The sequence below is a fragment of the Herpailurus yagouaroundi genome, unplaced genomic scaffold, assembly GCF_014898765.1.
Source record: "Herpailurus yagouaroundi ecotype Mexico unplaced genomic scaffold, PumYag 163, whole genome shotgun sequence".
NCBI lineage: Eukaryota > Metazoa > Chordata > Mammalia > Carnivora > Felidae > Herpailurus > Herpailurus yagouaroundi.
The window spans coordinates 256,896-275,125 of record NW_024412404.1 but is presented as its reverse complement, the minus strand read 5'-3'; positions in this window follow the sequence as shown (position 1 = coordinate 275,125).

Below are 18,230 nucleotides of genomic sequence, written 5' to 3'. Positions count from 1 at the left end.
CTGATTTGTTCATTTTAGCCACTCTGACTGGTGTGAGTGGTATCTCAGTGTAGTTCTGATTTGTATTTCCCTGATGATGTGTGATGTTGAGCATCTTTTCATGTGTCTGTAGGCCATCTGGATGTCTTCCTTGGAAAAGTGTCTATTCATGTCTTCTGCCCATTTCTTCACTGTATTATTTGTTTTTTGGGTGTTGAATTTGGTAAGTTCTTTATAGATTTTTGGATACTAACCCTTTATCTGATATGTCATTTACAAATATCTTTTCCCATTCTGTCAGTTGACATTTAGTTTTGCCGATTGTTTCCTTTGCAGTGCAGAAGCTTTTTATCTTGATGTGGTTCCAATAGTTCATTTTTGCTTTTAATTCCCTTGCCTTTGGAGATGTGTCAAGCAAGAAATTGCTGCGGCTGAGGTCAAAGAGGCTTTTTCCTGTTTTCTCCTCTAGGATTTTGATGGTTTCCTGTCTCACATTTAGGTTTTTCATCCATTTTGAGTTTATTTTTGTGTATGGTGTAAGAAAGTGGTCTAGTTTCATTCTTCTGCATGTTGCTGCCCAGTTCTCCAGGCACCATTTGTTAAAGAGACTGTCTTTTTTCCATTGGATACTCTTTCTTGCTTTAAAGATTAGTTGGCCATACATTTGTGGGTCCAATTATGGGTTCTCTATTCCATTCCATTGGTCTTTGTGTCTGTTTTAGACAAGCTAGATTTTAAAATAAAGACTGTAACAAGAGATGAAGAAGGGCATTATATCATAATTAAGCAGTCTATCCACCAAGATCTAACAATTGTAAACATTTATGCTCCCAACATATAGTACCCAAATATTTAAATCAATTAATCACAAACATAAAGAAACTCATTGATAATAATACCATAATAGTAGGGGTATTCAACACCTCACTTACAACAATGGACAGATCATCTAATCAGAAAATCAACAAGGAAACATTGACTTTGAATGACGTACTGAACTGGAAATAACAGATATATTCAGAACATTTCATCCTAAAACAGCAGAATACATATTCTTCTGGATTGCACATGAAACATTCTCCAGAATAGATCACACTTGGGAGACAAATCAGCCCCAACAAGTACAAGATTGAGATCATATTTTCAGACCATGATGCTATGAAACTTGAAATCAATCACAAGAAAAAATTTGGAAAGATCATGAATACTTGGAGATTAAAGAACATCCTAGTAAGGAATGAATGGATTAACAAGAAATTAAAGACAAAATTAAAAAGTACACGGAAGCCAGTGAGAATGAAAACATGACAGCCCAAAACCTCTGGGATGCAGCAAAGGGGGTCATAAGAGGGAAGTATAAAGCAATCTAGGCCTTCCTAAAGAAGGAAGAAAAGTCTCAGATATACAACTTAACCTAACACCTTAAAGAGCTGGAAAAAGAACAGCAAATAAAGACCAAAACCAGCAGAAGATGGGAAATAATAAAAATTAGAGCAGAAATCGGTGATATCAAAAAAACAAAACAAAACAAAACAGTAGAACAGATCAATGAAACCAGAACTGGGTTCTTTGAAAGAATTAACAAAATGGATAAACTCCTAGCCAGTTTTATCAAAAAGAAAAAGGAATGGATGCAAATAAATAAAATCACGAATGAAAGAGGAGACAACACAGCCAACATTGCAGAAATACAAACAATAATAAGAAAATATTATGAATAATTGTATGCCAATAAATTGGGCAATCTGGAAGAAATGGGCAAATTCCTAGAAACATAAACGACCAAAACTGAAACAGGAAGAAAGAAAATTTGATCAGACCCATAACCAGTAAAGATATTGAATCAGTAATCAAAAATGTCCCAAAACACAAGAGTCCAGGGCCAGATGGCTTTCAAGGGCAATTCTACCAAACATTTAAAGAAGAATTAACACCTATTCTTTTTTTAAAATTTTTAAAATGTTTATTCACTTTTAAGAGAGAGAGAGAGATGTGAAGTGCAAGCGGGGGAGGGGCAGAGAGAGAGGGAGACACAGAATCCAAAGCAGGCTCCAGGCTCTGAGCTGTCAGCCCAGGGCCCAATGCAGGGCTCAAACACATGAACAGCAAGATCATGACCTGAGCTGAAGTCGGAGGCTTAACCAACTGAGCCGCCCAGGTGCCCCATAACACCTATTCTTTTGAAGCTGTTCCAAAAAATAGAAACTGAAGGAAAACTTCCAAGCTCATTCTACAAGGCCAGCATTACCTTGATTCCAAAACCAAAGACCCCACTAAAAGAAGAACTGCAGGTCAATTTCTCTGATGAACATGGATGCATAATTTCTCAACAAGATACTACCCAACCGGATCCAACAATACATTAAAAGAATTATTCACCACGATCAAGTGGGATTTATTCCTGGCATATAGGGCTAGTTCAATATCCACAAATCAATCAATGTGATACATCACATTAATAAAAGAAATAATAAGCACATGGTCCTCTCAATAGATGCAGAGAAAGCATTTGACAAAATAAAGCATCCTTTCTTCATAAAAACCCTCAAGAGGGGTGCCTGGCTGGCTCTATCAGTTGAGTGTCTGACTTCAGTTCAGGTTGTAATCTCGCAGCAGCACAATGAAGACAACTCAAGTGGAGTCCACCAGGTCCGTGGAGAAGAGACTGGGGGATCGCCATTCCCCCACCACCACCTGAGGTGGGGCCTCAGGGATCAGTCCTCGGGGCCCACAGTGGATGTGGGAACAGCATACACCAAATCATGCCTCTCCCTGCTGGGTAACTCTGTACCTACTAGAGCAGGATAGATGCTGTGGACCCAGATGGCTCCATCCTCCAGACCAGCACTGCTGCACAGTGTGGATTAATTCCAGGACAATTCTAGTTATTTAGATATATTCTCCCTTCTTATTCCCCTTCTTATCTCTTCCCTCCTCTAGGCTGGTTACTCTGGCTGTTGGTTTGTTTAAGCAGACATATTTAATCCATTCTCTTGATACATGTTCTACACCTCCTTCTTTACTTTCTGTATATCTGGAAAAATCAAGCCACATAGTTTCTATGTCTGGGTAACCATATCTTCATTTCCTTTTCCCCATCTCCTTATTTATTTTCTTTCTCTCTCTCTAGATTAAACCATTAAGTCTCTCTGTCTGGTCAATGTTTTTTTTTCTCTTTGTCCCCACCCCTGTCATTTTTCTCTTTGTATGTGCTCTTCCATCAGCACCACCTCCACTCTGTTCTTTACTTATAGCTGGTGTTTCTGGTTTTTTTGCTTTTGGATTGTTTGGTTTTGTTTTGTTTGTGTGTGGTTTTTTTGATCTGTTTTGTCTGTGTGTTTGTGTGTTTTGTTTCCTGTTTGTCTGTTTTCCTTTCCACAGCTATTTCAAGGAACAAATCAAAGCACACCTCGTGGAGGGTCCAAAACATCACTACAAGTAGAGAAATAAAATAACCAAAGTCACAACAACATAGAGGAAATAACACTCTCCAAAATACACCTCTTGAAGGGCCAGGACCCGAATGGTGTATGACCCCCACATTAATACAGTAGTGCTTGCAAGTGCAGAGCACATAACAAGATTTTTTAAGGAGAGAAACCTAGCCAAAACTATGAAACAGAAGAATTCTCCTCAAAAGAAATTCCAGGAAGAAGTGACAGCTAAATAATTGATCAAAACAGATATAAGCAATGTAACTAAGCAAGAATTTAGAATAATAGTCATAAGATTAATCGCTGGGCTTGAAAAAGGCATAGAAGACAGCAAAGAATCTATTGCTGAAGAGACTAAGGAACTAAAAAATAGTTATGACGAATTAAGAAATGTTATAAATGAGGTGCAAAATAAAATGGAGGTGGCCACAGCATGGATTGAAGAGGCAGAGGAGAGAATAGGTGAATTAGAAGATCAAATTATGGAAAAAGAGGAAGCTGAAAAAAAGAGATAAAAAAAAATCCAGGATCAAGAAGGAAGAAATAGAGAACTAAGTGATGCAATAAAACAGAACATTATTTGTACCATAGAAGTTCCAGAAGAGAAAGAAGAGAGAGAGAAAGGGGCAGAAGGCATACTTGAACAAGTCATAGATGAGAACTTCCCCAATCTTGGGAAGGACACAGACATTGAAATCCAAAAGGCACAGAGAATTCCCTTCAGATGTAACTTGAATCAATCTTCTGCATGACATATCACAGTGAAACTGGAAAAATACAAGGATAAAGAGAGAATTCTGAGAGCAGCTGGGGATAAACAGGCCTTAACATACAAATGTAGACATATAAAGTTAGTAGCAGGTGTATCTACTGAAACATTCAGGCCAGAAAGGAATGGAAGGAAATCTTCGATGTGATGAACAGGAAAAATATGCAGCCAAGAATCCTTTATTCAGCAAGTCTCTCATTCAGAATAGAATGAGAGATAAAGGTTTTCTCAAACAAACAAAAACTGAAGGAATTCATCACCACTAAAACAGCCCTACAAGAGATCCTAAGTGGGACTCTGTGAGTGAAATGTTGCAAGGACCACAAAGTAGCAGAGACATCACTACAAGCATGAAACCTACAGATAACACAATGACTCTAAACCCATATCTTTCAATAATAACACTGAATGTAAATGGACTAAATGCTCCAATCGAAAGACACAGGGTATCAGAATGGATAAAAAAACAAGACCCATCTATTTTCTGTCTACAAGAGACTCATTTTAGATCTGAGGACACCTTCAGATTGAAAGTGAGGGGATGGAAAACCATCTATCATGCTACTGGAAGTTATATCAGACAAACTAGACTTTAAATTAAAGGCTGTAAAAAGAGATGGAGAAGGGCATTATGTAATAATACAGAGTCTATCCATCAGGAAGAGCTAACAATTATAAATGTCTATGAACCAAATTAGATAGCACCCAAATATATAAAACAGTTAATCATAAACATAAGCAATCTTACTGATAAGAATGTGGGAATTGCAGAGGACTTTAATACTCCACTTACAACAATGGACAGGTCATCTAGACAGAGAATCAGTAAGGAAACAATGGCCCTGAATGATACATTGGACCAGATGGACTTGACAGATATATTTAGAATTCTACATCCCAAAGCAGCAGAATATACTTTCTTCTCGAGTGCACATGGAACATTCTCCAAGATAGATCAAATACTGGGTCACAAAACAGCCCTCAATAAATATAAAAGAATTGGGATCATACCATGCACACTTTCAGATCACAATGCTATGAAAGTTGAAATCAACCACAGGAAAAAGTCTGGAAACCCTACCAAAGCATGGAGGTTAAAGAACATCTTACTAAAGAATGAATGCATCGGGGCGCCTGGGTGGTGCAGTCGGTTAAGCGTCCGACTTCAGCCAGGTCACGATCTCGCGGTCCGTGAGTTCGAGCCCCGCGTCAGGCTCTGGGCTGATGGCTCAGAGCCTGGAGCCTGTTTCCGATTCTGTGTCTCCCTCTCTCTCTGCCCCTCCCCCATTCATGCTCTGTCTCTCTCTGTCCCAAAAATAAATAAACGTTGAAAAAAAAAAAGAATGAATGCATCAACCAGGAAATTAGATAAGAAATTAAAATATATATGGAAACAAATGAAAACTAAACACAACAATCCAAACTTTTCGGGATGCAGCAAAGGCAGTCCTAAGAGGAAAACACATTGCAATCCAGGCCTATCTCAAGAAATAAGAAAAATTATAAATACAAAATCTAACAGCACACCTAATGGAACTAGAAGTAGAGCAGCAAAGACACCCCAAACCCAGCATAAGAGAAATAATAAAGATCAGAGCAAAAATAAACAATATAGAATCCAAAAAACAGTAGAACAGATCAATGAAACCAAGAGTTGTGGGGTTTTTTTTGAAAAAATAAACAAAATTGATAAGCCTCCAGCCAGGCTTCTCAAAAAGAAAAGAGAGAGGACCCAAATAGATAAAATCATGAATGAAAATGGATTTATTACAACCAACCCCTCAGAGATACAAGCAATTATCAGGGAATACTATGAAAAATTATATGCCAACAAACTGGACAACCTGGAAGAAATGGACAAATTCTTAAACACCCACACACTACCAAAACTCAAACAGGAAGAAATAGAAATTTTGAACAGACCCATAATTAGTGAATAAATTGAATCAGTTATCAAAAAAATCTCCAAATAAGGGGCGCCTGGGTGGCACAGTCGGTTAAGCGTCCGACCTCAGCCAGGTCACGATCTCGCGGTCCGTGAGTTCGAGCCCCGCGTCAGGCTCTGGGCTGATGGCTCGGAGCCTGGAGCCTGTTTCCGATTCTGTGTCTCCCTCTCTCTCTGCCCCTCCCCCGTTCATGCTCTGTCTCTCTCTGTCCCAAAAATAAATAAACGTTGAAAAAAATCTCCAAATAAGAGTCCTGGACCATATGTCTTCCCTGGGGAATTCTACCAGACATTTAAAGCAGAGTTAATACTTATCCTTCTCAAGCTGTTCCAAAAAACAGAAAGGGAAGGAAAACTTCTGGACTCATTCTATGAAGCCAGCATTACTTTGATTCCCAAACCAGACAGACACCCAGAAAAAAGAGAGAACTACAGGCCAATGTCCCTGATAAATATGGGTGCAAAAATTCTCAACAAGATACTAGCAAATCGAATTCAACAGTATATAAAAAGAATTATTATTCACCATGATCAAGTGGGATCATTCCTGGGCTACAGGGCTTGTTCAACATACACAAATCAATCAATGTGATACACCAATTAATAAAAGAAAAGAACCATACGATCCTGTCAATAGATGTAGAAAAAAGCATTTGACACCATATATATCATTGTTTCTTAATGAAAACTCTCAAGAAAGTTGGGATAGAAGGAACATACTTAAACATCATAAAAGCCATATATGAAAAGCCCACAGCTAATATCATCCTCAATGGGGAAAAACTGAGAGCTTTCCCCCTGAGATTAAGCACAGGACAGGGATATCCATTCTCACCACTGTTGTTTAACATAGTGTTGGAAGTCCTAGCATCAGCAATCAGACAACAAAAGGAAATCAGAGGCATCAAAATTGGCAAGGATGAAGGCAAGCTTTCACTTTTTGCAGACGACATGATACTCTACATGGAAAACCCGACAGACCCCACCAAAAGTCTGCTAGAACTGATACATGAATTCAGCAAAGTTGCAGGGTACAAAATCAATGTACAGAAATCAGTTGCATTTTTATACACCAATAATGAAGCAACGGAGAAATAAAGAAACTGATCCCATTCACAATTGCACCAAGAACCATAAAATCTCTAGGAATAAACCTAACCAAAGGTGTAAAAGATCTGTATGCTGAAAACTATAGAAAGCTTATAAAGGAAATTGAAGAAGACACAAAGAAATGGAAAAACATTCGATGCTCATGGATTGGAAGAATAAATATTGTTAAAATGTCAATAGTACCCAAAGCAATCTACACATTCAATCCAATCCCAATCAAATTTTCACTAGCATTCATCTCAAAACTAGAACAATCAATCCTCAAATTTGTATGGAAATGCAAAAATTCCTGAAAAGCCAAAGTAACACTGAAGAAGAAAAGCAAAGTGGGAGGCATCACGATCCCAGACTTTAGCCTCTACTACAAAGCTGTAGTCATCAAGACAGTATGGTATTGACACGAAAACAGACACATAAGCCAATGGAATAGAATAGAGACCCTAGAATTGGACCCACAAATGTATGGCCAGCTAATCTTTGAAAAGGTAGGAAAGAGTATCCAATGGAAAAAAAGACAGTCTCTTTAACAAATGGTGCCTGGAGAACTGGACAGCAGCATGCGGAAAAATGAAACTAGACCACTTTTTTACACCATTCACAAAAATAAACTCAAAATGAATAAAGGACCTGAATGTGTGACAGGAAACCATCAAAACCCTAGAGGAGAAAGCAGGAAAAAACCTCTCTGACCTCAGCCGCAGCAATTTCGTACCTGACATATCTCCAAAGGCAAGGGAATTAAAAGCAAAAATGAACTATCGGGACCTCATCAAGATAAAAAGCTTCTGCACTGCAAAGGAAACAATCAACAAAACCCAGGACCCAGCAATAGCACTGCTAAGAATTTACCCAAGGGATAGAGAAGTGCTGATGCATAGGGGCACATGTACCCCAATGTTTATAGCAGCATTTTCAACAATAGTCAAATTATGGAAAAAGCCCAAATGTCCATCAACTGACAAATGGATAAAGAAAGTGTGGTTTATATATACAATGGAATACTACTTGGCAATGGGAAAGAATGAAATCTGACCATTTGCAGCAACGTGGATGGAACTGAAGGGTATCATGCTAAGTGAAATAAGCCATACAGAGAAAGACAGATACCATATGTTTTCACTCATATGTGGATCTTGAGAAACTTAACAGAAGACCATGGAGGAAGAGAAGGGGAAAAAAAAAGTTACAGAGAGGGAGGGAGGCAAACCATAAGAGACTCTTAAATACTGAGAACAAACTGAGGGTTGGTGGGCAGTTGGGGAGAGGGAAAAGTGGGTGATGGGCATGGAGGAGGGCATTTTTTGGGATGAGCACTGGGTGTTGTATGGAAACCAATTTGACAATAAATTATATTTAAAATAAAATAAAATAAAAAGCAGAGAGTTAATTCATGTTCATATACTGAAAGACACCATATAATTTATGAGTAAATTACCCTCATATTGATCCATAAATTCAATATAATTTAATCAAAATACCAGGAAAAAAATCTAGAGGAGAAAACAGGCAACAACCTCTTTGACCTTTGCTGCAGCAACTTCTTACCTGCCATGTCTCAGAGGCAAGGGAAACAGCAGCAGAAATGAACTATTGGGACCTCATCAAGATAAAAAGCTTACACATGGTGAAGGAAAGAATCATCAAAACCAAAAGGCAACTGATGAATGGGACAAGATATTTGCAAATGACATATCTGATAAAGGGTTAGTATCCTAAAATCTATAAGGAACTTATGAAACTCAACACCCAAAAAACAAATAATCCAGTGAAGAAATGGGCAAAAGACAAGAATGGACACTTTTCCAAAAAAGACATCTAAATGACTAGCAGACGCATGTAAAAATCCTCAATATAGCTCACCATCAGGGAGATACAAATCGAAACCAGAGTGAGATACCACTTCACACCTGTCATAATGGCTAAAATTAACAACCCAGGAAACAACAGATGTTGGCAAGGATGTCGAGAAAGAAGAACTCTTTTGCACTGCTGGTGGAAATGCAAACTGGTGAAGTCACCCTGCAAAAGAGTATGGAGGTTCCTCAAACAATTAAAAATAGAACTACATTACAACCCAGAAATTGCTCTAGTGGGTATTTATCCAAAGGATACAGGAGTGCTGTTTCAAAAGGGCACATGCATCCAATGTTTGTAGCAGCACTATCAACAAGAGCCAAAGTATGGAAAGAGCCCAAAATGTCCATCAACTGATGAATGGATAGAGAAGATATGGTATATATGTACAATGGAACATTACTTGGAGATGAAAATGAATGAAATCTTGCCATTTGCACAATATGGATGCAACTACAGTGTATTATCCTAAGTGAAATACGTCAGTCAGAGAAAAACAAATACCATGACTTCACTCATATGTGGAATTTAAGATACAAACAGATGAACATAAGGGAAGGGAATAAAAAATAATATAAAAACAGGGAGGGGACAAACCATAAGAGACTTTTTTTTTTTAATTTTTTTTCAACGTTTATTTATTTTTGGGATAGAGAGAGACAGAGCATGAACGGGGGAGGGGCAGAGAGAGAGTGGGGGACACAGAATGGGAAACAGGCTCCAGGCTCTGAGCCATCAGCCCAGAGCCTGAGCGGGGCTCGAACTCACGGACCGCGAGATCGTGACCTGGCTGAAGTCAGATGCTTAACCGACTGCGCCACCCAGGCGCCCCCATAAGAGACTATTAAATACAGAGAAGAAACTATGGTTACTAGAGAGGTGTTTGTGGGGGAATGGGCTAAATGGGCAAGAGGCATTAGGAGGACACTTGTTGGGATGTGTACTGGATGTTATATGTAGGTTATGAATCCCTGGATTCTATTCCTGAAATCGTTATTGCACCATATGTTAACTAACTTGCATGTAAATTTTAAAAATTAATAAATTAAAAAAAATAAACATTTTATGAGGAAATACTTTTAGACTAGGTAAGCTGTTCCTCTTCAAACAGCTAATTTATTCATTTATGTATGCATATCACTATGGACTCCTGGCTTCCTAGTTTTTATTCTGTGCACTATCATCCATTGCTATCATTAATTTTGATGCTCCAATTATCCCAGATTTGGAGAGATGTAGCCCCTTCAAAATGACTTACTTGTCTTTTTGTTATGTCTTCTCATTCTTTGAGATGTTCCTTACTTTTTGACATAAAACAACTAGCTCCAGGCTCATCTTCTACTTTTTATCTCCCAGGTTTGGAGTCAGCCATTTCCCTCCGGAATCCTATTTCCTTTTAATGGTAATATTATTTAGAGACCAAAATCTGCACATTTGGTATGTCATTATTATTGGAAGTAGTTTTCAGATCTTCACAGTGGACAGAGTTGGTAAATATATGCAAGTGTGTGTATATATTTATAAACATTTACATTTATAGTTATTTCTACATCTATGTAGATAGGAAAAACCAGGAATTTACATCAACATCTCCAATTCAATTTCAACATTATAAAGTTCATTCCAATTTTTCCTTTTCATATTTATTTATTTATTTATTTATTTATTTATTTATTTGTTTATTTATTTTGAGAAAGAGGATGAGAGCACACATGAGGGAGGGGCAGAGACAGAAAGAGAGAGAATCCCAAGCAGGCTCCTTGCTGTCATTGTGGAGCTTGATGTGGGGCTTGAACTCAAGACCTGTGACACCATGACCTGAGCTCAAAAGCTGAATGCTCAACTGACTGAGTCACCCAAGCACCCCTACTTTTCATTTAAACTCGCTTCTCTGGTAATAAGATTATGTCTCCCATTATACTCACAATATTTTCTTATTTAGTCAATTCCTCTGACATAATCTGTCACCACTGCTTCTCATCCCCTGAACAAATTTCCTGTTTATCCCACTTAGGTTCCAACACTCAGCATTGGAATCCTCAACCCTCACATGGATGCCCTTTTCATCCCATTCTTGTTCCAACCCCCTGTTCTGAGCTCTCACCACATGAAAGCCCTCTTCACCTACTTGGGCTCCAACATGTAGTATCAGGTTACTCTCTCTCTAACATGGACACTTTCCTTAATGGGCTTAACTCTGGCACCCCATGTAAGTGTGCTTCTCCATGTGAATACTGTCTTCTATCCACTTGGCTCTGATACCCCAACCCAGGCAGTACCATCATCAAAGCACTTTCCTCACTCAGCCTGCTCTATGACAATCAAACTGGGCTTTTCTTTTCCATGGATGCCCTCACCCATCTTGAGCTCTCTCTCCTAGTACTGAGCCACCTCTTATGCAGATACATTCTTCACCTAGCTCAGGTTCTGACAACCAGAATTGGTCTGCCTTCCCATGTGGACATCCTCCTCATTCAACATAGATTGCAGTACTCTGTACTGGGCTACCTCCCTCTAATATTGATACCTCTCCATTCTGGCTAGGCTATGACAAGTCACCAGTGCTATGCTCCTACACTGATGCCCCCTGCATCCATCTTGGCTATGATACCCTGTGCTGAGCCTCCCTTTTGTGTAAACGCCCTCCTACCTCCACTTGAATTCCAACACCCCAAGTTGGGATATCTTCCTTGAGGATGACTTCCTCTACATCCCACTAACATTTCTATACTTTGCATCAGGCAGCCTTCCTTTGCAGATACTCTCTTTATTAGTTTTCTATTATTAAGTAACAAATTACCACAATCTTTGTGGCTTAAAATAACACCTATTAATTCATTATTTCTGTAGGTCATAAATCCAGGCATGGCATAGATAGATTCTCTGCTCGGCGTCTCACGAAGCTGTTAAATTACTAGGGGGTAGAAGCCTTGAGGGATGCTACAAGTTGAATATTATTACTCCCCAAAAAATCATGTCCACCTTGAACCTCAGGAGGTGGCCTTATTTGGAAATAGAGTCTTTGCAGGTATAATTCATTAAGGATATCAAGATGAAATCATCCTGGATTTCAGGTAGGTCCTAACTCCAATAACTTGTGTCTTTATAAAAGAAGGAAATAAGGAAATAAAGGAAATAACTTGTTTCCTTTATAAAAGGAAAAAGAGGGAAATTTGGACACAGGAGACAGAGACAGAGAAGATGATCATGTGAAGACAGAGTCAAAGATTGGAGTTATGCTGCCACAAGCCAAGGAAAGCCAAATACTGTTGGCAACCACCAGAAGCTGGGAGAGAAGTAAGGGAAAGTTGTTCCCTCAGAGCAAGCAGAAAAAAACAACTGTGACAACCTCGATTTTGGACTTCAGGCCTCCAGGAGTATAACATGTGTCATTTTAAGCCTCACAGTTTGTGATACTTTGCTAGAGTTTCCCTAGGAGACTAATACCAAGGCCTATTAGAATACTGGTTACCACACCCTGCTTACCTAAACCCCAAGTAGACACCCTCCTCAACCTAGCTGGGCCCTGATATCATCCTCTGGGCCACTGTTTTTCTCCCAATTCTGGCATAGACACCTACCTTGCTTGGCCCTACCTGTTGGCTTTAGTTCTGAATTATTTAGGAAGGGAAAGAAAAGTATGTGGAAGAGGAAAAGAAAGAAAATGAGAAAAATCCTCTTTTGGATTTTTAGCCAATCTTTTTTACAGTTCTCTCTCTGTGTGTCTCTGTTATTTACTTTAGGGGTTAAAATATGCACCCTAAATTTATCAGAGTCTATTCAGAGTTAACACTGTATCACCTCATGTAAAATGTGAGAAGTTACCTCCCTGCCCTTTGTGCTATTGTCATTTTACATTTTATATCTACAAACATTATAAATCCCACAATACATTTAATTTTGCATTCAATGCCAAAAATGGACAGTTTTTTATATTTGCCCACATACTTACCATTTAGGTACTTTTTTTTCCTTCATGCAAATCTGAATTTTTTCTTCCTCTTGAAAAACTGAAGGCAAGGTGTCAACAGGTCTGCATTTCCACCTAGAGTTTGAGGTCCTCTCCTAGGCTCATTCAGTTTGTATGGAGAATTCAGTTCTTTGTGGTTATAGGACTGAGGTTCCCATTTTGTTGCTGTTTGTCAGCCACATGTTATTCTCAGTTCCTAGAAATCTCTCTCAAGTTCTAACCACGTGGTCTCTTACAACATGACAGCTTCTTCGAGGTCAACAAGAGACTATCTCCATTGTCTGTCTCTCTCTCTCTCTCTCCTGAGACAGAGTACTATATAACAAAGCAATCAAAAGGGTGACTTGTCATATTCACAGGTCCCACCAGTGCTCAAGGTGAAAGGATTAAGCAAGACAGCAATAGAAAATTAATATAGAGATTAACTTCCACATTCTCCCAAGCTTCTACCTTCTACTCACTTTCTTGTCAGTCTACAGTGTTTTACTATAGGAACTTCATTATGTTAGCTTGATGTTTTGATCCCCATTAAACTATAAAAATTTAGCCAAACAGTTCTAATTCATCACCTATATAACATTAGTAGGAATTCTTTATGAGTTCTTTGATAAAGGTTTTTTTTGTTTTTTTTTGTTTTTTTTGTTTTTTTTGTTTTTTTGTTTTTTTGCAGAGAGAAGTATGATCGTGGTAGGGTTGGTAAAAAAGGAGGCATTGCCAAAAACGGGAGATTAAATAAAACTACATGCTCATAAGCAATTAGCTGTAAATGTGTGACTTGAATTCTATCCACTGATGCACCAAGAAATATCTTTCTATTCTCAGCTCAGCTTCTGCCCCACAAAGAGCATCTAAAAGTCATACTTTGATTTAAAATCTACTCAACAACCATAGAATTTAGGCTATCTTATTTATTTATTTACTCAAACTAACCCAAACCTTTGCATTTTTCTATTTGAAAAGATGTCCCATGTGCAAAAGTGATCTGAGCCTGTACGAAGGGAGGAGTATAGGGTAAACAGGGTCATGCAAGGCAAGATGCTTGAAAACTAGAGAACTTTAAAGAAAGTCCAAATTTTTATACCGTAACCCAGGCTGGGAATTGGAATCTTTAAAAATCTCCCTAGATGAAACAATTCCTTTCTTCTCTCCCTTCCCACTCCCTGTCTGTGTGTATGGGAGGTAAGGGGGCGCTTGGCTGTGGGGTGGAGGGAGTTGTGATGAGATTATTAGGCAGAATCCAAGCACATGTCAGTATTCTGAAGTGCTGGTGTTTAAGAACCACAGAAAGAGTGGAAAGAGGATGTCACCAGCATGCAAGAGTCTTAGGTCCTGCTAAGAATACAAGTATCACCTTAGGCCAACATTTTCAAACTACCATTTGCAATCATGAATGCATATTAGAATCAACTAGGGAACTTTAAAAATGTCCAGGCTTCAATCAGGGATAACTAAAGCAGACTATCTGTCTGTAGGCTCTGGCAAAGGTTTTCAATCAAAGTTCTTAAATCAGTAGTTCTCAAGTGTTAATGTGTTCTCAAATTTTCACATGTATCAGAGTTTCTGATTCAGTAGGTCTGGAGTGGGGCCCTAAAGTTGTGTTTCTAACAAGTTCCAAGATGGTGGTGACGCTGCTCGTTCTGAGACCACATCTTGAGAACTGCTGCTTTGAATGTTTCATATTCAAAATATGGTCCATGGACAAGAAACATCAGCATCACTTGAAAACTTGTTACAAATGAAAAATATCCCATGCTGCATCTGAATTTGTAGTTTAGTAAGATCCTTAGGTAATTCAGATGAACATTAGAGTGTGAGAAGCACTATGCCAAAAACCACAGATAATACAAGAAACCTCTAAAAATGCAGATTCCTTTGAAGATTCTAATTTACTAAGTCGTGGGTAGAGCTCTGGAGTCTATACTTTTGAACAAACTTTCTAGTGTATTACAGTGCGTGAGGCATCTGTAGACAACACTTTGAGAGAATCTCCACCTTAGGTAAATCCTTAAATCTGTCTAAGTCCCCAATTTCCTCATTTATAATGAAGTCAATAAATGGTATATTTGTTTAAAGTGAATGGAGCTTAAACTTTTTGTGCTCTTCCAACTCAAAGGTCTATGATTTGTACTCCCCAAAAAAGATAATTTTTCCTATCTTTATAAGAAATAAGAAACCTAAAAATAAAGCTTATGAGGTTATTTTTATCTTTTATAGGGCAAATTTGCTACCCACCAGAAAGAAATCACACTTAAAACAAAACTTTAGCATCTTAAAATAATAGTTTACACTTTGGAATTACTTTCAACTTCTCAAAACATTTCATATACATTTTCCCAACATGCAAATACATATGCAACATTTGCATTTCATATGTAGTTCAAAGTTTTAATTTAGTCTCTTGTTCTTTCTCCTACCCCATGGTTTCCAAATGTGGTTTGTAGTCAAATGCATAACCAATTCAAAAATATTACCTAGTAGCTACTATATCCCAGGCACTAAAGATACATGATGAAGAAAGTAGATAAGATCTCTATCCTCAAACAGTACATCAAAATCCTATGAGATGGAGAGAAGGATGAAAGACTTATTAGAAATACAGATTTCTGGCCATCAGCCCACACTATCAAGAAACAATCTTTGCCCCCAGGATTACATCTATTTGGGGCATTACACCATGCTAGGTGATAAGAATTATGCAAAAGAAAAATTAGATGAGCTCCTACCTTTCATAAAGTTAAAATCTACATGGAAGAAAGATGTCAAAAAACATGGAATGAGTAAGTAGCAGCACAAGATAATGTCATTCATTCATTCAACAACAAAATTTCCTGAGAACCAAATAAATGGTGCAGAGGATAAGAATTGAAGGTACTCACAAATGGTATTACTATGGACTGAAGAGTAAGGAAAACCTTTGTAGAAATAACAGAACTTGAATGGAGTGAAGCATTTGGATTAGGAGAGCAATAGGTGAAGAGCTTTTTAACATAAGAAAATGCACATGGAAATGAGCATGAAATGTTCCATAGGGAGGCCAAGTTTCCTGTTGGGGACTAGCAAGGAGATACAACTAGCTATATCAATGATTGAGAGCAGATAGTGAAGGATATTGACTGCTAGGTCTAGAAACATAGAGTTGAGCCTAAGTGAAACAAGAGGAGGTTTTGATTATAGGAGTGATATATTAATTAGAAAATTAGTCTAGTAGAGGGACATAGGATGGACTAGATGAGGAGAAAATAGGGGAAGGAAAACAAGTTCAGTTGCTAGCACAGTATTTAGGGCCAAGATAATGAGAGCCTATACAAGGATGGCAGCACTAGAAATACAATGAAAAAGCTTTTGAAGAAAGAAGGCATGGAACCTGACTACAACTAGATAAAGAAATTGAAAAAGAAGAGTAAATTTGAACTCCAAATTTATGAGAATGGGTTACTGAAATAAAGATGCTAACATTACAAACCTTTTAGAGAAGGGATGGTAAACTGAGGCTAGGACATATACAATTTGAAGCTATCAAATGAATGAGGTATCCAAGGTAAATTAACCTAATGGTAGATAGAGACATGGACTAAATATACAGATCTGAGAGAAATCATGTGAGTGTATGGATTTGAAACTAGAAAATATAAATTGTTCCCCAAAGGACTAGAGAGAAAACAGAAAAGAAAGTATGATACTAGAAACTGAACTCTGGGGGATAGCTATAGTAAAGGAGTAAAGGGGAAAGGAAGGATTGGTGGTAGAAAACCAAGAAACTTCTGTGTAGTGGGAGCCAAGAGAAGCAAACAAAAGTCAGCTGACTCTTACAGAAAGGCTCAGATAATGAAACTCCAGTTCCTTGGAAGGAGAGGGTAAGGAGTTGAAAGGAAGGGGTTGAAAGTCTGCATAAATAGCAGTTGGACCCTTACCTTATACCATATACAAAAATGAACTCAAAATGGGTTTAAGACATAAATGTAATACCTGAAACTATAAAACTTCTGGAAGAAAAAATAGGAGAAAACCTTCATGATACTGGATTTAGCAATGTCTTGAATATGACATCAAAAGTTTAGGCAACAAAGGCAAAAATAGACAAATGGATCTACATCAAACTTAAAAACTGTGCAGCTAAGAAAACCATCAACAGAGTGAAAAGGCAACCTGTAGAATGGCAAAAAAAAAAAATATTTGCAACCCATATATATGATCAGGGGTCAATATCCAGAGTATGTAAAGAATTCCTACACCTTGACAACAAAAAATCCCAAATAACCCAATTATAAAATGGGCAAAAGACCTTGAATAAACATTTCTCCAAACAAGATATACAGATTTTCAACAAACATGAAAAAATGCATAACATCATTAATCATCAGTGAAATGCAAATCAAAACCAAATGAATGGCCACTATAAAAAAAATCAGACAATAACAAGTGTTGGAAAGAATGTGGAGAAAAAGGAACCCTTGTGCACTATTTGTAGGAGTGTAAATTGGTGCAGCCACTGTAGAAAACAATGTGGAGCTTCCTCAAGAAGCTAAAAATGAACTATCGTGTGATACAGCAATACGACTTCTGGATATATATCCAAAGGAAATGAAAACAAGATAGCAAATAGACACCTGCACTCCCATGTTTGTTGCAGCATTATTCATAATAGCCAAGATATGGGAACAACCTAAGTGTCCATCAATGGATGAATGAATAAAGAAGATGTGGTGCATACAGTGGAATATCACTGAGTCACAAGAAACAAGGAAATCCTACTTTTTGTGACAAGATGGATCTTGGGGGCATTATGCTAAGTGAGATAACCCAGACAGAAAAAGACAAATACTTCATGGTATCACTTATATGTGTAATCTAAAGAAAAAAATTCAAACTGATACAAAGAGTAGAAAAGTGGTTGTCAGAGGCTAGGGAGTAAGTATAATAGAGAGAGGCTGGTAATAGGGTATAAACTTTCAGCTCTAAGTTAAATACATTCTGCAGATCTAATGTACAGCATGGTGACTATAGTTAACACTGTATTGTATAATTAAAACTTGTTAAGAGAATAGAAAGGGTTCTCACCAAAAAAAAAAAAAAAAAAAAAAAGATAAATATGTGAGGTGAGGGATGTGTTAATTAACTAGATGGGGGAATACTTTACACTGTGTATGTATAGCAAATCACAACAATGTC